The sequence below is a fragment of the Octodon degus genome, unplaced genomic scaffold (genome assembly GCF_000260255.1).
Source record: "Octodon degus isolate 3935 unplaced genomic scaffold, OctDeg1.0 scaffold00150, whole genome shotgun sequence".
Taxonomy (NCBI): domain Eukaryota; kingdom Metazoa; phylum Chordata; class Mammalia; order Rodentia; family Octodontidae; genus Octodon; species Octodon degus.
Window position 1 is genome coordinate 1043630 of NW_004524726.1, and position 23536 is coordinate 1067165.

The 23536-nt window shown below is 34.9% G+C and overlaps 1 non-coding gene across 1 annotated transcript; it reads left to right on the top strand.

The window, feature by feature from the left end:
* The first annotated feature begins 204 nt into the window (after positions 1-204).
* LOC111812905 lies at positions 205-310 on the top strand. Its single transcript, XR_002818277.1, has one exon. It is a non-coding gene; the product is annotated as a U6 spliceosomal RNA (small nuclear RNA).
* Positions 311-23536: the final 23226 nt, after the last annotated feature.

A 23536-nucleotide genomic window follows, 5' to 3' on the forward strand; every position in this document is an offset into this window, starting at 1 on the left:
AGTGGCTGTCTTCTCTCTGTCTTTTTCCTTCTCCATCAAAATGAGACAGTTGGCAGAGTTCTAATATTTCTAACTGGATTCTGTTGATGGTTGGTCTTCAAATCACAAGTTCAGAAGTTCAAATGTTTGAAGTATGTATTTTGGTCATTTACATATTTATTAAAAAATTCAAAAAAGTTATTTATGACCTCTCAGTCATGACTAGTGCTCACTTCAGCAGCACATATTCTGAAATTAGAACAGTACAGAGAAGATTAGTAGGGCCCTGCACAAGGAAGATAGGCAAATTTTTGCAGTGCTCCATATTTTTATCTTGTAACTTTGGGAGAGAAAGGCACCTCCAGAGCTCAAAACAAAAGATTAAACAAACGCACCTACATACCTCCCCAGGGGTATGCATCAGGGATTGCTGTTCTAAACAGGTATCAAGCACCTTGAGAAAGCGGAGACTAGTCACTAATCCAAACCCCCACAGGAAAAGCCCCTGTTCTGTATTCATGCCCACTTACAATGTTCCTCACTTCCTCATTTGATCTCAACTTAATCAATTTTACCTGCGAAATTGTGATTGCAACCCTACTGGTGGATCATAGTTTTGTCCAACCTCCTGCTCACCTTGGGAATTCCCATGTTTCCCACTTTGGACCTGCCTCACTTGTAGTTTTGCTCTATAAAATTCACTAGAAAAGACAGGTTGCTTGCCAATTCCCTGGGGTCTCTTTCAGTCCATCTCTTAGACAGAAGATTTCTTTCCCTTAATAATATATTCTGCTCTTTAAAAAACTATAACAAATAAAATAAGAACTAAAGGTAAATATATTGAGTATGTTAATATATTTATATATTTAAATATTTTATATTTTTAATATACTGAGTATTTTAGTCACTCCCAAATATCTATTTTAATTTAATATCTTACTTGAAGATACTTCAGTATATAACAATATCATTCATTGTTGGAAATTGATGCATGTGTGTAACACAGCTTAATTCGTTTTCCTCCACTTACCTAACTCTTCTTCCTTGCTCCCTCTTCCATCTCTTGGTCCCCCTCCCTTTGCAAAACATCCATGTCTCTACTTTTATGTGTTTAATTTCTTTCTTCTTTTGTTTTTACTTTTATTTTTATTTATTTATTTTGAGGAACCGGGAATTGATCTCAGGCCCTAGCGCTTGCCAGGAAAGCATTTATTCTACTGAGATATCTCCCTGGCCCTTTCTTTTTTTATTATTTGCAGCATTTCTTCACAAGGCAAAAACATTCACTGAGAGCTCCTCCTTATAGTGAGACTTTCTAAATTTCTTCTGAAGACATTCTAGAATGCAGTATTAACAAAAGAGTTTCCTACTCTTGAATTTGTCAAGTATTATCAAAGGAATTGTCAGTTAAGAAAGCCACTCTGCATGTGTGTTATAAGTCTAGATAGATTCTGTAGTCTCAAAGGATCGCTTCTCCCAAAGTGTTGTAGACAGCTAAGTTAGATAGAAATATGATAGGTTAGACTGGGCGTGGTAGCGCGCCTGTAACTGTAGCTGTTGGGAGGCTGTAGACAGACGGATCACAAGTCCGATCTAGTAGTAAGACCCTGAACACCCTGTAGATCCTCCCCCCACCCCCCAAAAAAGAAAGAAATATTATAGGCAGTCAGAAAGGGCTAGGCTCTAGAAGGAGATAACAAAAAAGACAAGATACCTTACAACTGTGGGTGGGATGGATGCTCCTGTTACGGGCGAGACCTAGACACCAAAGATCCAACAAGTGCTTACCCCCTTAAAGATTAGCATGCGGGATTTATCATCACCTTCAGGAGCTAGGAAGGGTCACTAATCTGACTACTACTGACTGGCTACTGGACAAAGTTCTGTTCTATATTTGTGCCCACTTGCTACGTGCCTCTCTTCCCATTTGGCAGGATCTCATTTTGTAGGCTGTACTTGAACTCACTGTGTGACTGAGCCTGGCCTCAAACACAGTTTTTGTTTGTTTGTTTATTTTTCCCCCAGAACTGGGGATTGAACTCAGGCCCTTGTGCTTGCCAGGTAAGTGCTTATTCTACTGAGCAATCCGGCCTCTCGTCCCATTTGATCCTGGACTTAATCAATTTTACCTGAGTAATGGTGCTTATAATCTCGTTGATTGACATAGTTTTGTCCCACTTCATGACCACCTAAGTAAGTTCCCGTGTTATCCACCTTAAACCTGCATGGTTTTATGCTATAAAAGTCCCCGGAAGGGACAGCTTCCCGGGGACCACCTATTAGGTTCCCCACTCCTGTCCCTCTCTAGGACAGGAGCTTCCTTTCCCCAATAAATATATTCTTCTCATAACCACCATTTGTTCCTAAAATTCTTTTTTTTTTTTTTTTTTTTGGCCGAACCAGGGATTGAACTCAGGCCCTTGAGCTTGCCAGGGAAGCACTTATTACACTGAGCCATCTCCCCGGCCTCCTAAAATTCACTTTTTGGTTTTAAAGAAAACGAACTCTTCCCAGCTACCTTTCAGGTCTGGAGTTTTATTTTTTCCCGTATATCAAAAGGACAAAAGATGCTTAAAAACAAAACTCAGTAAATATAGGTTTATAGGAAAATGATCGGTGCATAAGTAGACAATGGAGGATATAAAATAGTTCAAAGGTGAACAGTAAATATATGCAGAGATAGGTATGTTATGTGTGTATATCATTAAAATTGTGTGTACATATTTATACATATACATAAATATGTATTCAGAGAAAATGATTATGTAACACAACTGTAAATTTATAATTAATCATTTGTGGACAAAATTGTGAATAAGTCTACATCTACAAAGATTTTAGAAAATGCATGCATAAATTTTAAATTCAGAAAAATAAATATGTATTAAATTAAATACAAAAGAAACATAGAATAACAATATGTTAAAAGTTTTACTACAGTTTGTTTGAAATCATTCAAATTCATTATGAATCATTTAAAACCTTTCTGTTTCAGTTTTCATAGGCTTACTTAAAGAATAACTACTAATTCAAATCAATTCAACTTAATTTAGCATAATTTATTCAGTGAGTAAATAAGAAAAATCTATGTGAAATGCCTAAATCAATATTAAATAAATATCTGGCATGCTCCTATAATCCCAGCTCTTGGGAGGCTGTAAACAGGCTGATCATTACGAGTCTGATCTAGTAGTGAGACCCTGAGCACCCTGTAGACCCTTCCCTAAAATACAAAAGAAAAATTAAATATCAATTTCATTTAATATCATGACTTAACAGTAAGGTTATTAAACATTTTGAACAAAATATACAAACAATTTGGAATTAATCTTTTACAAAGAAAAGTTCCATAGTTAAATTTAGAATAATTAAAATAGCAACTCTCAGCTACACTATATTTGTGTGTTTATATGTTTACAAAATCCAATGCTTAAGTAGATATATTTATTAAAATTAAAGTAATAAAATCATGTGTCACTCTTTTCCTTGTACTTCATTGATGCAGCACATTTATGAGAGAACTTTATTTAACTAAGTACCTCTACTCTAAGTGCAACATGTTCATATTCTATAGCTTGAATGTAATCATTTTTCATGAACACTGAACACAATTTATCAATATGTTTTGCTGCATTGAGTGACACAAATTATTTTCTAGGGATCTCTGCTTGGGGATGAGTCAATTCCCCCAGTTTTGCAAGTAGAGCATTTGCCATCTGGCATATTGCTTCATGTTAATGGAGAGTTTCCAATATATCATATATATGAGCTCTACTGATACTTTTATTTTTAACTTTTCCTCTCAATGAATATCAGTGTTCATGTTGACAGCATTTCTCCAAGAAATAAAAGATTTCTTGTTATTGTCTCACACTTTCTAACATAATTAAGCTTGCAAGTATGTCAGAAGATGTTCTTAAACGTGATGCTCAAACTTTTCTAAGTGCAAGTGTCACCTGGGATCTTATGAAAATGCAGATTGCAAGGAACTATAACATAGTCTTGAGAAGTTTCAGATTCATATTCTGATTAATCCTCTTGCATGATGCCAAGTTCACTGATGTACAATTAACTTCCTGAAAATAGAACTCTGCATGTAAATATGAAAATTCCAATTTTAAAACATGAGTTTTGCAATTTATACTAAGGGCAAAATGAAAATAATTATCCATTTAAGTATCAATAAATTTAACACTACATAATTTGGCCTAATTTTCTAGGTATGAACTTAAATAAAAAAGACTTGTGGAAGTTTATATTTCATCCTCTCTTTTTTTAACTCCTGATTTATTTCATGGCAGGATATTTATTGTTCTCATTATTATTATATAAGTCACTTGTGTCAGAACAAATATCCCAGTCATTACAAAATTTAGAGGTTAGTTTTGTCCATGTGGGTAAGAGCTGGTGATGCAACCAAAACACGATGTTGAACAAATAGCTATAGTTCAACTATCTATTATTATAACCAAGTGAGTACTGTACTAAAGAAATATTCCGAAGAAGTGCAAGGTTTTGCTACATTAAATTCTGAAACCAATAGATTAACCAATAAAAATATATAAATGTATATATATATATATAAAATATAGTTCTCTTTTTTCATTCCAATATTTGAAAGACACCTCTATTAAAATATTAAATATGTAACATCTTACATAGAAAATAATCACAATAATAATATTCTTTATAATATTTATAAGGAGGACAAATTATTTCCATAGCTTTATTGTGAACATGATGATACTGAAAATGTATATAACATTTTATATAACAAACTAGCATATAATGTAATTTAAGTATTTCAAAAATAATCTAAATATAGATGCATAATATTTTTTCTAAACTACTTGTATTTCTCTTTTCTCTCTTAATAATTCATTTTCAATATAACTATCTTAGTTTTCTCTTAACCTTAAATTCTCCTTCCACATTTCATATTTTTAACCACCTAATTGCAAATCTTATTAAAATTTCCTTCTCAATTCTAGTAATTCCATTTCAACAGTTTTTCATAGTACCAGGCCCTTCCTTGTACTGATCTTATCTCACATTTATTGATATTCAAATCCTTGTTATTTTTATTGTCTCCTTCCATGTACAAGCAAATAAATCGCCTTGCTTCATTCTGCAGTCAGTGTCAAACGTCCCTCAACTGCATAATTCCTTTTCATGAATATATAGGGGTAAGCAGATAGTTCATAAACAAAAACCAATTTGCATAGGAAATACTTCAAAGAATCAACATCTGGCACACCACTTTATTGAAAAGCTTTTGCACATCAAAAGGAATCATCAACAGAGTGAAGAGACAACTCATAGAATGAAAAAAAGATTTAGCCAATTGTCTCCCTGAAAAGAACATCTATCCTGAACATTTGAATAATTGAAAAAAAATTAGATTCCCCCAATTCAAAGACCCAAATCCAAAGCTGAACATCTGAGATGAGGACACATTTTTCAAATGGAAAATAAAAATATGAGAAAAATGTTCAATATCACTGGTTATTTAAGAGATGAAGTTAAAACATCACTGAGATTCCATCTCAATCCAAAAAGAATAATATCAGGAATTCAACCAATGGTAAATGCTGGAGAGGTTGAAGGGAAAACACTTCTTCACTGTTGGTGGGCGTGCAGACAGATGCAACCACTGTGGAATTCAAGATAGAGATTCCTCAAAAATCTAGGATTAGAGGCCCCTTTTGATCCAGCTTTAAATAACCCTTCTGGATATCTGCCAGAAGAATCAAAAGCGTCATGACACAGTTCAGTATATTCACACCTATTTATACATGTTTATAACAATATGTTCTCCTATGTTTATAGCACGTTGTGTATTAGCTCAATTGTGGAGCCAACCCAAATGCCCATCAACTGAGGAATGAATATAAAAGATGTATTTTATATAATAGATTAATAGCCATAAAGAAGAATAAGCTTCAGATTTTTACATTTGGACAGATGGAAATTGAGACCAAACTCATTAGTGAAGTAAATCGGACTAACATTTGTAAAAACCATATTTTTCCCTAGTGTGAGAAATTAAAAGTATAAATAATATCTGAAATGTACAAGAGATATTATGAAAGGGGAAGAAATTGTTAAAACAAAGGAACTAGGGTGGAGGGAAAAAGAAAGGGAAAAAGGAAAAAAATGCAGGGTAGTTATATTAGTGTTTGAAACAGGCAATCACTGAGTAACTCAGTGCAGAGTGAAGTCCAAAGTTTTCACCATTTGAGAGATACAAAAAAAAAAAAAAAAAAAAAAAAAAAAAAAAAACAATAACAGGGCCAGATATATAGCTCAACAACAAAGCACCTGCCAGGCATGTGCAAGGGTCCTGATTATATCAATGTTTTTCAACACCATCAAATATTATAACATGGATTTTAAAATGTTACAATATTGCCATAGCAAAAGGAAATTAAGTACAAAATCTTAGTATAAATTACTTAGAATAATATATAATACATGAAACAAATTGTACGTTTATAATATTTAACAATGAATAAAAATTAGATAATGCAAGAGATTGTGACACCCAAGGAAAATATTAAAGCTACAATTTAACTGGAAAGTGCTTTTAAAAATTTCCAAGTACAGGGGAAGGGGAGATGGCTCAGTAGGATAAGTGCTTGACCGGCAAACGCAAGGATCTGAGTTTAATCCCTGGTTCTGCCAAAAAATTTTTTTTTTCCAAATACCGTAGAATTTTATAATAGGAATACATTGGGCACATTTGCTTCAAAACTTTTCAAAGAGTTTTATTTAATCACATATAATGATATGATAAATTTATCAATGTTTGAACTCAGGAATATGTTTCTAATCATTTTACCTTCTTCTGAAGCTAACTAATTGCATGTCCATACTGTACTGATTTAGATTTCTAGAAATCAAGATGACACTAAATACATATAAAACTATAAAGTAGCAGTTTTTAAAAATGTATTTTTGTTTAACTTTTCAAAAAATTTATGCTATTACACATCTTTGTACTAAACCATTAAATAAATGAAAATTTTCAGAAATAGAAGGGGTTATAAGATATGGAAATTAACATATTTAATTTTAAGGAACAAAGCATGCTTTCATCTAGTTAATAGATGCTGACATCAGTTTGTTACAGAAAAATACCTCATGGTGGGCCTGTTAAGACATGAATCAATCCCTGTCAATTTTGCAGATGCCAGTTTTTAGCTGTAATCATAACTGGCATAAATTGCATTTTCGCTTCCTAATCCATGGGCTGATTCCTCACAAAAGACAGGAGCACTATGTGACCAAAAGCTATTAATGCTACTCAGAACACAAGACCTTCAAATACATTGAAAATATTTTAATACTCAAAAAATTATTAGTAATATGAAATACTTTAAAGATCCCCAGAAATTTAGTATCACACCTATGCTTTACTCCCAAGCTTATACAATTTAGAATATAACTATGTCTTTAAAGTTAATCATGTACTATTCTAAACTCATTAGGCTGGTGGCTGCTAACCAGGTCTTCTTCAAACCCTTCTGCAAAGTTTTCTTGGGCCAAATAAATTCATCTTGTGACTCAGGGTGTACATTTTTTATCTGAAAAATGTTTTTAATTTTCACATAAACATGAGGCAACAAACTATTCCTTTATCTAAGAAGGAACACCAAACACACTTTTGTAACTCTCAGATATAAAACACAACGGCTGGGGGGTTAGCTCAGTGGACTAAGCACCTGTTTAGGCAAGCACAGGGGATGGGATTTGATCCCTGCCACCACATGCCACACCGTTCCTGCCCCTGGGCACACTGAGTTGGCAACTGTGTCTGGGCTTGGTGGCTCACACTTGTGATACCAGTACTGGGAAGGCTAAAAGCAGGAGGATCACTATGAGCCTGAGCGGCATAGTGAGATCCTGCACAAAATTTTTAAAAAGAAGAAATAAAAAAATAATAAAAATAAAGCAATGTATTAGTCAGCTTTTTAGTTGCTCTAAAAGTTTCTTGATACCCATATCTTAAATAAAGAAGTTGTTTTGGCTCCAAGCAAAGAAGTTCATGGCAAAAGCAAGTTGTAGGACAAAACTACTTAATTTATGGCAACTGAGAAGGAGAGGAGGGTATTATGCTTGAGAAGAAGGGACGAGAATCAGATATAGTAACTTGGGTCAAAACTCAAGAACTGGGACAAGTGAAATCAGTTCCCTGGAACCAGTTTTCTAGACAGGTCTTCTGAAACAGAGGCCCTTGGGATCTCTTTTCTAGTGAAAGACCTTACACTTTAACTCTGCAGTCCTTCAGTGAAATCGTACTAATTCTCTGGGGTGACCTCAGTGCATTTCTCTTATCCAAGTTCAGAGTATTTTATTCTTTTAATAGCATTAATCTCTTTTGTAATCATGCCTCGTTCATTTCTACCTTTACACATTTTTAAAATATATTATGTTGGTAATCTGTCTACCAGCTCTTTTATTTATTTATTTATTTTTGTGTGTATGTGGTACTGAGGATCAAACTCAGGACCTTGCGTTTGTGAGGCAGGCGCTTGTGCTGCTGAGCTGTATCCCTAGCCCTTTTACACAATTTTTCAGTAAAAAACTTATGCTTTCAAATGCTGTTGCTTTGTGTTTTACTTCAGATTATCACTATACAACTGGCCAAAAGAAGGAAATAACACCCTAAACATTGGACTAGGTTGAATTTCTTTTATCAGATCACTTAGTTCACCTGTGTTAATCATCACAGTCTTAAACATAGGCAGAATGTGGACAGAGTCTTTGCCAGAGTTCAACAAATCTGAACGCTGGATCATTTCTCAGTGTCAACCTCCTTTCCAACTAAAACCTCATGAGCTTGGACTGTACTATTTATGTTCCTCTCATCATTTTGGTTTTTTGCACGGCAACAAGAATTCCTCATGGAGCATCTCAGGTAACATTTTATATTTATAAACTCATCTAAAGATCTGTATGAAGTCTCCAGGCAAACAAATTCCAAAAGCTTCTGAACATCATAGTCATATATAGCAACAGCACTGAGCCCATGCTTGGTACCATTATTTGTTTGCTTGTTTGCTTTAGTTTCTTTTAGGGTTGCCCAAGATACTTGACACCTGCGAGGTTTGTTTGGGTCTTGGTTTCAGATGTTTCAATCCATTGTTGGCTGGCTCCAAGGAATAAACAAGCTTGTGAGGACACAGAAGAGCAAAGCTGCTTGGTTCATGGTCACTGGGAGGAAGAGCTAAGCAACAGCACCAGACCACACCAGCTGTAGCACCCAACGTGAGGCTTGAACACATGACTCACCCTGACATACTCAGATGTTTGTGTAAGTAATGCCTTAGGCAGCTCAAAATCAAACAAGTTGATAATCTGGTGGGCTTAATTTATTAACAATCATAAAACACATAGCAGGGAGACTTTCAAGACTGTACTTTCAGCTCTCTAGGATTTTTCTTTTTCAGCTGATATATCCTGGGCAAGATTCGCACGTGAAATTTGTATTTTATATACATGCATTACCTACATATATGAGTATCTCTCTGTCATGAAGAACTCTCTATTATACTCATTACCATAGCTCAGGTGTTATATTTTCCAAGGAATCACTGCCCATAGTTTGTTTTGTCTTTGGATTTGGTTCTGAAAATTGAACTCAGGCCCTTGAGTTTGTTGGGAAGCACTCTGTCATTAAGCTATATTCCTGGCCCCTGTCCTTAGATCTTCAGATTTCTCTCTTCTTTTAATCACTATCCTAGACAACAGACACGTCCTGGTCAGATCATTACATATATAGATACCATCCTTAATGAATACTATCTGTGTATGTGCCAGGCTATGTGTAACTGAATGGTACATTTAAAAAATATAGTCCCTTGCCTTACTTTACTTCTGAGATAGTCTTTCTTTCTTTTTAATGAGTTTTAAGAACTCTGCAGCTTCAACCTATATTGTCATGCCACCATCTTACATATATATATATATATATATATATGTTTCACAATATTAATTGATAGAATATTGATGAGTTTGGTTTTAAAAATATATGTGACAAATATGTTGACCAAAGTATCAAGACAACGGTTTGTAAGACAAATGATGCTAAGAATATTTTTAGATAACTATTTTGAGGTAGTACTAAAAGAAAAATCACTTTATATAAATGATTTATAATAGCATTGGATAAATGCAGAAAAATGTTTCTAGTATAAATATTGAATCATCCACTTTTGTGTGTGTGTGTGTGTGTGTGTGTGTGTGTGTGTGTGTGGAACCAGGGATTGAACTCAGGCCCTCATGCTTGCCAGGGAAGCGCATATTCCACTGAGCCATCTCCCCGTCTCCCCAGACCCCCTTTTTTATAGTGTTTTTTTTGTTTGTTTGTTTTTTGAAATCATCCACTTTGCACATATGCATGTATATGTACATGAATTCAGAGCTCTGAATATGCTTTCAGTGCCTGACATTTTCTCCATGCTTTTATCAATAATGTAATAGGACATACTCATCTATTATTTTGATGCCAATATTAGCCTTTCTTCATAATCATATTAGTTATTGATCAATAGCAAAATATTGTGGTCTAGTTATAGGCTCAACCACAGAACAGAACATGTCTTTCATCAAGGTGTATCTGATAAGTGTTTCTTTTTCCTCCATAGCCATTAGTAGAAGCCAAATGAGAACATTAACTTAGTATTAAAACTGGAAGTATATAAATAGCCAGAACACTAGAGCCTGGTTTACTATTCTGTATCATATACCATTATATGTGGAAATAGTGCAACTTTTTTCAGTAAAATATTAGATTGCTTTCTCAATGTGTATATGTAGGAGTCACCAATAATGAACTAAGTAATTACTGCCATATCAGAGAACAATACTCCTTTGTACTCCTATAGAAGAAAGACTTACTGAAAGTAAATGATCACAAAGTGGCAGTGAACATGTTTCACCATATAAACATTCCTAGGCCCTTTTGTTGTTTGTTTTTTTCATTTCGGTATTTTTTTTTCAGAACCAGGGATTGAACTGAGGCCCTTGTATTGCCAGGCAAGGGTTATTCTACTGAGCCATCTTCCCAGCCCTAAATATTCCTAAGAAGGAATGCTGTTGTAGTACTGCAGAGTTAGCTGTGTTACAGCTAGAGAAATATGACTGAAATTATAGTGTTTTATTTGAAAAAACATTGACATTCTAAATACAGAAATCAAGCATAATTGTTTGTTTTCTATATAAAAAGCACAGTTGCAGGATTTAAGAAGAGATTTGAGAATGTCCTGGAACAGCCTTAAGGCTTCTTTCTTTCCTTTTTTTTTTTTTTTTTTTTTTTTTTTTTTTTTTTTTGTATTTTAGGACAGGGTCTACAGGGTCTCACTGCTTACATCTGACTCACAATGATCCTCCTGCTTACAGCCTCCCAAGTACTGGGATTACAAGTTCATGCCACTATGCCCAGTCTCAATTGCTGTCTCAGCCCACCCCAGGGGCAGGGTCAGAATGGCAGGCCCCAGGGGTTGAAGCCCCACCCTCTGCACCTTCTTGTAAGCACTTTAATCTGCTGAGCTATTGGGCAAGCTTTGCCCAAATGTTTTTTTTTTTTTTAGTTCTTTATAAATTCTAGATAGAAAACCTTTGTCTTATTGCTTATTAGTTAAGATTTTTTCCAAATTTGTGTGTTGCATGTTATGTCTAAGATGTTTGATATTCAGACAGATAGTGAGGTTAAGCTCAACTGCCTATGTTGTAGGGTAGTAATAATAAGCTTCACTTCTGGAGAGTTAACAACCTACATTTGCAGACCAAAAATTAGAGAAAAAGAAGAGCTGCAAGGACAGCCAACATTTTGGCCATAGCCTTTCAAGGTCAGAGAGGACTCAGGACATGTATGAACCTGTACTGTAACATCATATAAATCAGTTGTGTCCCAAATTTTCTGATCAAGGAGATTGTGGAGACACAGAGGACGGTGATTGATGATGTAGAGTGTGCCTAAGGAGAGTCATATGCAGAGAAAACATTCTCTCAGGCTTTCACAGAGAGCAAATTGGTCAAGCAATGACCATGACTCATCCACATGGCTGACACTGACAAAGGGTCTACAAACTGTGGTACATGGTTTCAGGTGAAATCCTGAGGGGATTAGATTGACCTTGGCAGATACAAAAGTTACATTTCTTGTTGTACAGGTCTTGCTTTATCTTGGTTTTAACCATTCAGCAGAAAAGTAGAAAAACAAAGTATAAAAAGTACAGCCATATTAATATGCTGAACTGTAAAAGACTCAAGTCAACAACTTCTGACATTGCCAGTCCTATGGAAAGCCCACTACTATTATGGACTACTGTACTATATTGGAATATTTTTCTGAATTCTCACACCTACCATATTTAAATGACAATGAAAAACCATTCTCTGACAAAACTAAACAAAAAAAGGGGTACAAAGGAAAGACCATTTTGTATCTGTATATTCAAAATAGTAAGGATAGATATACAAGTACTTTCTCTTAATTCAATGAATAGAAAGACTTCTTCTAATAGTGTTTTTGGACAGGATATCATGTCTGTATCTTGTACTATGAATAATCACTAAGAAGACAACAATATGCAATGTATTAATTATTGAAACTGTCCTACTAATTGGTTTTGAAACTGTGTCATTGCTACTTATTTCTCAAAAAAATTATTAAAAAAATTGTGGGTTGTCTTTTCATTACATTGATAATTTCTTTTGATATGCAAAAACTTCTCTATAAGAAGAGAGCTCAGTTGTTAATTTTTTCAAGTTACCCATGCAGTTTCATTCTAGTGTTAGATTTGAGTTTTATGTTAAAATTCTGTGGGTATTTTTTGTTGTTGTTGTTTTGTTTTTCTTGGTATGTGTGTGTATTTTAGGGAAGGATCTACAAGATGTTCATGGACTCAGTACTAGATCAGACTCGTAGTGATCCTCCTGTTTACAGCCTCCCAAGAGCTGGGATTACAGGTGTGCAACATCATGTTCTGTCATAATGGCTGCCCCAGGGTGCCCTGTGGTGGGGCCAGCATGGCAGGCCCAGGAATGAACTCCTGGCCCCTGTGTCTGCCTAAGCGGGTACTTAAGAGCAATAGCTGGCTCTTAAGTCTCATTTTCTACATGGATATATTTTCTTTTCCTCTATTCAGAGCTTGTGGCCCTTGTGATGTAGAGATATTCCTGGTACAGCAATGAATTCATCTGTCATAGACATTACAATGATTGTGTCAGATTCCCCGTAAATATTTCAGTCTCTGTCTCTAAGAAAGTATTTTAAAATGAATATTTTATGGCATGACTGATCCTTATTAAAAAGAGGAATTGTTATGACTGCTACAAAAAGAAACAGAAGACAATTTAAATGGAGACAGTTGTCTACGTTACATCTCATTATAAAAACTAATGAAGCACTCCGTCAGTCCCCAAAATCATCAGCAGCATGAAGTCATACTTTTAGTTCAGGTAACTGCCAATAATTAAAACTAATCAATTTAGGTTTTGGCTTATGTAACACATCCAGTTATTTATCCGTCATTACGGGGATAAAATACCTGACAGCCAGATTTAAGGAAGGAATGTTTTATTTAGCTCACAGTTTGTGGAGGTTTCAGTCCATACTTGGCTGGCTCCAAGGCAGAGTGGCACATGGAAGAGGACAGCAGTTCATGGTGTTGGAAATCAGCAAAACAGCATGAGCAGAGAGGAAGGAGCCTTGAGGCATCACAGCAGCAGCAAACAAAACTTGCTCCCTTCCTTATATTGTATTCAGGCTATGTGAGGGTGTAGCTTTCACAGCTATAATCCCAGCAGGACTCACACACATAATCCTAGCACTGGGTCCTGAATTAATCTAACTTTGAAAAGTCCACCCCATGACTTCGTAATGCTTTTGGGGGGCAGCTAAACACAAACCATTACATAACATAAATATCATTGAAAGAAAAAAGTCAAATATAGCAATATAAGCAGAAGCAAAAATTTTAGGTCCACAGCTTTCACATGTAATTTCTTATTTTGCAATATTTTTGGTACACTTTCATAAGGGATTAATGTTTTCTAGGTCCCAGTTTATTTACTAAATTGTAAGATGTAGATGGTAGATTATATTATATAGCATAATTTAAAAGCTAGTGAATGCTAATCCAATTTCAGCAGAGTACCTAATAATAAAATAATCTCAAACATTTATATTGCTATAGAAACTGACTAAAAAGAGATGTAATTCACCGGGTTGTTAGAATGAATTCATTCTTAGCAATAAATTGCAGTAACTTTATGGAAATATCATGAGAAATTACAATACTTAGAAAAGAAACATAAATCAAAATGAGCCTAAAATCTAACAAACATTTAATTTTTAAATTAAGAACGTACTGATATTTTTCTTAACTTTATTTATTTATTCTTTTTTTGGTGTTTCTGGGGTTTGAACTCAGGATCTTGTGCTTGCCAGGCAGGCACTTATGTGGCTGAGCTATCTCTCAGACTCCATATTTTTCTTACTTTAGAAATATCTGTATTATGATCTCCAGTAAAATTAAAAAAACAAACAAACTTGAGCTCCTCTGAAAAACTGTAAGAATTTGTCCCTTTATCCAAGTTCTTGTATGATTCTACCTTTATTATTATGCTATATATACATATAACTGATGTCCTTTATTTTAGATTGACACTATTTTTAATGTACTACTACAGACACACGTCATAGGATTATAACCTAAAATATACTTCATATATATTGTTCTATTAAGCAAATTGTGGGTTAATTAGAATCCTACTTCACCCAAGTCTTTTGCAATTGCATGTGCACAGTTCTTGCCTCTGAGTCACATATGAGTAGCATTATATTTCAAACATTCTCATTATTCCTGTATGGGCTTCGATGAATTGTGTTCTGTTACATTAATGATGCTGTTATGGTAAATGTTTTGGTAAAACACACATCATACTCATAGAATTTATAAATGACATGTGCATTTTGGAAGAAGTTCCATTATCTTTCCTCTACCTGCTGATTTGTCTCCTTCCTTAGGCCTCTCTATGGCTTCAGAAACTACAGTATTGAAATTAATTTCATTGAGAATTCTACAATGGGGCTGGGGACATGACTAAGTTGAATAAGCGCTTCCCTGGAAAGTGCAAGGGCCTGAGTTCAATCCCCGGTTCTGCAAAAAATAAAAAATTAAAAAAGTATTCTACAATGGTCTATATTCATGTCATAGGTAGAGTCACATGTCTCTCACTTTATATTGAAAACTGGGAATGGTTAGTCTAGTAAAGATGGTATATTCAAAACTGAGATAATCTGAAACCTAGGCCTCTTATACTAAACTGTCTAGTAGTGAATGCAATTCAAAGTGGTCTGCATAGAAGTGAAAGATGTCTACAATCAGGGCTGGGGAGATAGCTCAGTAGAATAAGCACTTGTCTGACAAGCACAGGGTCCTGACTTCAATCCTTAGTTTTGAAAAAAAAAAAAAAAAAGTCTACAATCTTATATTACATAAAAGCTTAGTGCAGAGGAAGATGCTGATTATCAATATTTCTTTAAATGCCAACAGAGTTAAGACAGTTGAGAAGAAAAGGAATTTAAGAGGTAGCAGAGATTTAGGTAAGAAGCCAGGTCCTTAGCATAAAAAAGTACTAGGTAAGGCAAAGATCGAAGACATAGAAGGTGCAAAATTCATGCAGACAATCCCAGTAAGTAACATGAAGAGAATAAGTATGAAAACTAGCACATTTTAATGTAAATGAAACTTCTTTCCATGGAAAGCAGATGGCACATACAACTTTCACAGCTAGAGAAGTCATTGCTGAAGGGGAAGTCAGTGCTTGAGAGGACATGTTGAATTTTATCAGGGACTGTCGTGGCTCAGTGGGTAAGGTGACGCTGGTGTTTACGTACAATTTCAGGCATCATAGGGTTCTTTAGAATTATACATACTTAAACCTCTTTATGGTTTACACAAGGAACAGCAATGTCTTGATGACAGTGTATCAGTTTATAATGTAAACTTTCCAATTATAACAGAAAAATGACTCAATTTTTACATCAAATGTTGATACCAACTACTCAGAGAAAAATATTTCAAAATATTATTATCCATTGACAATGCTTCCTGCAACAAGGGGGCTCTGATGGAGGTAAACAATGAGATTAATGCCAGTTTCATATCTGCTAACGCTGTATGCTTTTTGTAGGCATGAGAAAAGCAATTTCAACTTCAAATTTTGTACTTGTAAAATACATTTTGTAAAGTTACAACTATCATTGAGAGTGATTTTCCTGATGAATTTGGCAATGTAAAACTAAAAATATTCTAGAAAGATTTAGTCTTCCAGTTCTCCAGATATCATTTAAAATTCATATTTGAGGTGAGGAAGTCAAAGTATCAATAGTACATATAAAGAATTAAAAGAAAATCACATCCTCAAAATAGAAAGACCCAATTAAAAGATGGGCCTCTGAGATTAATATATATTTCCATATTAAGAAGTACAGGGCTGGTGAGATGGCTCAGTGGTCTAAAGCACCTACTTAGAACAAGCTTAGCAAAGCACAAGGACCACCGTTCAATCCCCCAGCACCACATGCCAGCCAGCCCTGCCCCCTGGTGGGCTGAGCTGGCCACACGCGCACACACACACACACACACACACACACAAATAAATTTTAAAAAAGTACAAATAGTAAAAGAATATACAAAAATGTTTGAAAAATGCAAATTAAAATAATGCTGAGATTCTATCTCACTCTAGAAAGAATGGCTATCATCAAGAAATCAACCTATAAGAAATGATGGAGGGGCTGGGTGGAAAATGGAACCCTTCTCCACTGTTGGTGACTGGTACAACTACTATGGAAATTATTGTGGAGATCACTCAAGAAATTAGATTCATGTCCAAGGTCCCCTTTAATTGAACTATCCCCCTCCTGGGTATTTTTCCAGATGAACTGAAAACATTATACCACAGTGACATACATGTACCCATGTTTTTAGCAGTGGAATTTGTCAAAACTAAATCTTGGAAATAAACCAAATACCCATCAACTAAGGAATGGTTCAAAAGAGGTGGTATTTTTGTATAATGGAGTATCAGCCAGCCATAAAAAGATGAACTCAAGGCTTCTATATGTAAATGGATACAAGTAGAGCCCATACACATAGATGAAATAAATCAGACCCACATGTGTAAGCACTGTGTTATCTCCATGTTGTAAGGACCTGAGGGTGTAAATACGATCTGAAAGTTACAATAGATACTGTGAAATGGAAACAAACTGTTCAGAGGGAAAGAATAACTGTGATGAGGGAAAAGAGAAAGGAAAGAAGGAATATATATATATATATATATATATATATCACACACACACACACACACACACACACAAGATATCTTGGAATATTGTAGCGTTGATTTCTGCTGGTCTATTGAAATGTGCAGTTAGTGCTTCATTTTATCTCCTTCTTTTTAATATTTTATAATTTTTGACCAATTTTAAAGGTTTATATCTGGCAATCTGAACAACTAATTTGAAGAAAACAATATACAATATAGCAACCATTGCAGAATTCCTATCATTTGTTTCTTTTTTTCATTGATGTCTTTGGTACAAGGTCTCACTACTCAGCTCAGACTCCTAGAGATCCTCCTGTTTTCAGCCTTCCCAGCACTGGGCTTATACATGTGCGCTACTGCACTCAGACTTGGCGTGTGGTACCAGGGTTGAAGCCCTGGTCCCTGTGCTTGCCTAAGCAGGTGCTTAGTCCACTGAGTTATCTCTCTGGTCCTGAATTCCTATCAATTTGTTTAGTGAGATTCTGCATCATTTCTAATTATTTTTTTACTTTTTTATATTCTCTTTAAAAATAAAAAAAAATTTATTAAAAAGTCAAAAGTAGTAGTTTGGAAGTAGTTGATTTTAATTCTCAGGGATAACTTGCAGGGCTCAAGATTTCAACAACAGTAGTCAACTCTAAATGTGATGGAGGGCTGGCAACATAGCTCAGTGGAGTAAGTGCTTGTGAGGTAAGCGCAGGGGCCAAAGTTCGATCCCTGGCACCACATGCTGCTCCCGCCCTGTCCTCAGGTGCGCTGAGCCCACAGTGGAGTTCAGGCACGGTGGCACATGCCTATAATCCCAGCACTAGAAAGGCAGAAACCAGGAGGATCACTATGAGTCTGAGTTGCATAGTAAGACCCTAGAGAAAACAAAAACAAAAGCAAAAACCTTAAGACAAATGTGATAGAAATAGCAATTTGATAAGGATTTGAAAGACAGCTTGAATCTATGAGTAAGTTGCTGAATTTTATGGTAAAATCTACATAAATTAGAAGCATTTTCTTGTGAATTAAGAGAAAAAATTTTGATTTTTTTTTTCTTTCCTTTGTGGTTGTAATGATTACATGAGCATTTCACAGAGGCAGGACAATAGCACTACCTCTAAAGTACATCCTCAGGGCTGGGCAGATAGCTTGGAGGTCTAAACACCTGCCTGGAAAGCACAAGAACCCAGGTTCCATTCCTAGTACTGCATACCATACCAGCCCCAGAACCCTGGGCATGCTGTTCTGGCCACTGGAACCAGGTGTGTTGGGGCACACTTGTAATCCCAAAACTGAGGATGCTGAGATATGAGGATCACTATGAGTCCAAACTGCATAACAAGACCCTGTATCAAGTAAACAATTAAAAACTAGGGCTGGCCAGACATCCCAGCAGACTAAAGCACCTGCTTAGGTAGAGCACAGTGGCCTAAGTTCGCTCTTCGGCATGCCTTGGAAGCCCTGCCCCTGGGGTGCACTGAGATGAGAGTGAGGCTGGGCATGGTAGCGCGCCTATAACCCCAGTGCTTGGGAGGCTGAGAATGGGAGAATCACTGCAAGTCTGATCTACGTACTGACATGCTGTAGACCTTGTACTAAATGCATAAAAATACATACATACATACTAAATAAATAAATATTTTTAAAAGTATAGCCTCAAGATGATTTCTTAAAAAACCTTGTTTCTAGTGATAGTAACTTGAAAATTATTGAAATAAAAATAAGTATTTTATATACGTTTTGGAGTTCTTCTAGGGATTTGATATTTGTGCATGCCACATCTTAGTTTATTTTTTCAGAATCTTCCCTTTCCCTCAATCTCCCTTCTACCCATCACATGTACATCTTATTTTTTAACATATCAGTACTAGACATTGTTTGCAATGCTATGAGTAGTTTGCATACATACCAATTATTTTGAAAGCATTAATTTATATCACATTTTAAAATTGTAATATTTTATTTTCTAAATGAACTTTTATACCTTTTTCCATAAAGAAATTATTATCTTTATTATTTTGGATTAATTTTCAAAGTGCCATACCCAAAATAATCTCTTATTACATACATTTTTAAATTTCTGAATAAATTCTTTTTCTCTTACTTCCTACCCTATGGCAAATTTAGTTCTTAAATTATTCATTCAAAACTCAATAGCAGAGCCAGTGAGATAGCTCAACAGACTAAGCATCTGATTAGGCAAGTGCAGGGATTAGGGTTCAATCCCCGTTTCCAGCCCCCAGGTGTGCTGAGCCATCTACCGAGTCCAGGCATGGTGGCACACACCTGTAATCCCAGTGCTGAGGAGGATGAACACAAGAGGACCATTATAATCCAAAGTACATAGTGAGACCTGGTACCAAATGGGGAAAAAAGCCTCAGTAGTAAATTCTAACTAAAAATATAAATATGCTCTATGCCAATGACTGCTCAAGTAATCTGTAACAAAAATGAAGAGAAAAAATACACAATCATGTAAGATGAAATTGTTTTAAAATGATAATAACCTAATTCACAAATCACAGAAAAATATCAGAAAATGATGAAAAAAGAATCAAAAAAACAAAATAAGTTGGTGCTGAGTATTTAAAACCAATTTCATTCCCCTTCATAGTATCTTCCCAAAGAATAAGTATCTGGGCTAGAGAAAACAGTTGCTTAGGCACCTACCTGGCAAGTACAAAACCCTGAGTTCCATCCTCAGTACAAAAAGCACAAAACAGAACAAACAAACAAACAAACAAAAACCTCCAGCAAGATAGCTCACAGACTCAGTGCCTGCTTACGTAGCTCAGGGACCTGGGTTTGATACCTGGCACCACATGCCCTGCCGGCACCACCCCCTGGTGTGCTGAGCCAAAGAGTCAGGCATGGTGGCATAGATCTGTAATCCCAGCTCTGGGGAGGCTGAAAACAGGAGGAATGTTGTAAATCTGAGTTGCACAATGAGATCCGGTACCAAATGCATAAAAAAAGAATTAGAAACATCATATTACAGTAATATATGTGCACCTATGCTTATAGAAGCACAACTTGTAATCGTTAAATCTGGAAAACAAATTAAATGCTCTTCACCTGAGGAATGGACAAAAAAGGCCTTATATTCAAAGGAGTACCATTCAGTCATAAAGAAGAATAAGCTTGAATTTTATAGGTAAATGGATGCCACTTGAAAACATACTCGTGAGTGAAATAAATCGAACCCACATACAGGAACAACATATTTTCTCATTAGTGTGAGAAGTTAAATGAAGAAACAAGATACACATTGAAAAATGGATATTGTGGATTGGGAAGAAACTGAATAAAAGGAAAACTGGGTGAAAGAGGAAAGAAAGGCATGGAAAAAGAAAAAAAAAATATATATATATATTCTTAGTACATTGAAGAGAAATTATGTGCTAATATTCTTTGGACAATGTTTCATGCCTACATGTTCCACACCAAATAACTAATATGAAGATAACAGCACACAATGTGTTATTGTTTTATATGAGCAGAATATATATATTGAGAGAAAGAAAACTCCTGTCCTGAGAGAGGGTCGGGGGTGGGGGCCCAAGCGGGTAGTTCCCCCGTGTTACTTATTGTTATTCTCCTCTTAGCCTGTTTTCAAGGTCTGTTGTATTTCTTCCCTTTAAAAATAAATAAAATTAATAAAAATTATTTTGCTAAAATTAAATATGTTTATGATAATGATATATTCAGACTAATTTTTTACATAATATTACATTTTTAAGGGAAGATCTACTTGAAGAAAATGTTTTTTTAATTGAGATTGTGATATTAAGAAAACTTTATCATTTGTAGATCAAAACAGTGAATTGCAGTAGAGGGCACAGATAATAAAAACCTAAAATTAGAATGAAGTTGTTATTATAAATATAAAACGTAAAAAAATATTGATGGCATTCATAGAACAGGATGGTAAATTAAAACTGCATGTGCAGTAAGCTTCAGACCACTGTTTTAGATCCTTCATTTTGTTTTTGAATTCAATGAGACTTTTTGATATGTGTATATGTGACATGCGTGACAATCTGTAGTGCTCTCTATGTCGTCAACTGTACAAAAGTTATGAACATACTACATTTCTATTTTATATAAAAATTAAGATAAAAAATAAAAGAGTTTAAGAACTTCATGTGCATTAGATATATCAGGGATTGAGTGATATGAATTTATGGAATTTATACTTTTTGAAAGAGCACTCTAGCTATGGTGTATTTAAGCTATGCTTTATTTAGAAATTATAAATGTTTAGTTCAAAATATTTTCATCAAATAAATGACAAAAGTTCTGAAATAATATTTCATGTGCCAGGACACCAAAAACATGCAAGCGTAGTAATTTTAATCTCAGTGAAGGTAAACTTAAAGCTAAAACTGATTGGAGAAGAGAAAAACTGTGACTACAAATGAGCTAGAAGGATAATCAAAGGAGAAGTGATGCTCAGGAACAAAAGCCACACTGCAGGGGAGATACACTGAAGTGTCAATCACTAGGACGGCACCTTTTGAAAAGTTTATGCACATTAAATAAATAACCAACAGAATGAAAAGAAAACCTATGAATTGGTTAAAAATTTAGCTAAAGAACTTTTATCTAGAATATCTATGGAACTAAAAATACCAGGCCCCTAATATTCAAAGCCCCAATACAGAAATTGGCATCTGAAATGAATATACTTTTCTCAAATGAAGAAATACAAATGATACACAAATTTATGAAGAGCTGTTCAACATTATTGACATTATTGGTCATTCGAGAAATGCAAATTAAAACAACACTGAGATTCCATCTTACAACACAGAGAATGGCTATGTTCAAGAATTCAACAAATAAGAAATGCTGGAGGGGCTGTGGGTAAAAATGAACTCTTCTTCACTGTTCTTCCGCCAGCTAGAATTTGAGTTCCCATCCAAGTCAGATATTCCCCTTGTGGGTATTTTTTCCGAATAACTGAAAACATGGAAAAGAACAAAAAATAAAAGAAAGAAGAAAGAAAAGAAGGAAGGAAGGAAGGAAGGAAGGAAGGAAGGAAGGAAGGAAGGAAGAAAGAAAGAAAGAAAGAAAGAAAGAAAGAAAGAGATAAGAGAGGAAAAAGAAAAATATAGGAAAGATCACACCACACTGATATATGTGCACCCAGTTTATAGCAGCACAGTTTGCCATTGCTAAATCTTGAAAATAACACAATTGTCTATCAAAGAAGGAACTGGTCAACTGATGTCATAGTTTTATACTAATGACTATTACTCAGCTATAAAGAAAGATAAACTCAAATCTTCTATAAAAGTAAATGGATGAAACTAGAGCATTTGCTCAGAAATGAAATCAATCAGACCCACATGTGGGAATAACAAATTGTCTCCTTAGTGTAAGAAACTTGAAGACTAAACAAAATCTGAAAAGCACATTCATTAGATATTGTGAAAGGGAGGGAACCTGCTTAAAAGGAAATAATAACTGGGAAGAGGGAAAGGAGAAAAGAAAAAAGAATGGGCAAAATACATATATATGACAGATAGCTATGACAATTGTACTACTAATTTCTATTGGATTACTGAAAGGAATAGTTAACCCTTAATTTTAAAAGAATTGTGTCCAGCTTTGCATGGTAATCTGAACAGCTACTCTAAAGATAACAATGTGAAGTACAACATCAAATATTGATTTTCTGTCAAATTATTTTGAAATTGTTTTTTATTTTGAAATTCTTTATTGCTTAAATCTTTTTTATTTTTATGCTCTTTAAATTAAAAAAGAAGTGATGATCCTGATAAATATATCTGCATCAAATGAGGATCTCCTATCCTCATAAAACATAAATTACTGGTTAAAAAATATCAACTAAATATTAATGCAATGGTAGTCAGTGGTCTCTATTTTTGTATATATATAGATCAAGATATCAATATTGTATATAGATAAACAAAATATCAATCAATAAATATTAGAGCCGAGCCACAACCACAACTATCATCTACAGAGCATCAGTCTCTATTACAGTAGAATGTACAGATTTCTGTGTGGCACAAGAAACTTTCTCTAAAGTAGATCACGTACTCATCTACAAAGCCTGCTTAAGGGGCCTGGGAGACAGTTCAGTAGAATAAGTTTTCACCTGGCAAGCACAAGGGCCTGAGTTCAATCCCTGGTTCTGGAAAAAAAAAAGACTCAATTAGGGGGCTTGAGAGATGACTCAGTAGAATAAGCAAGG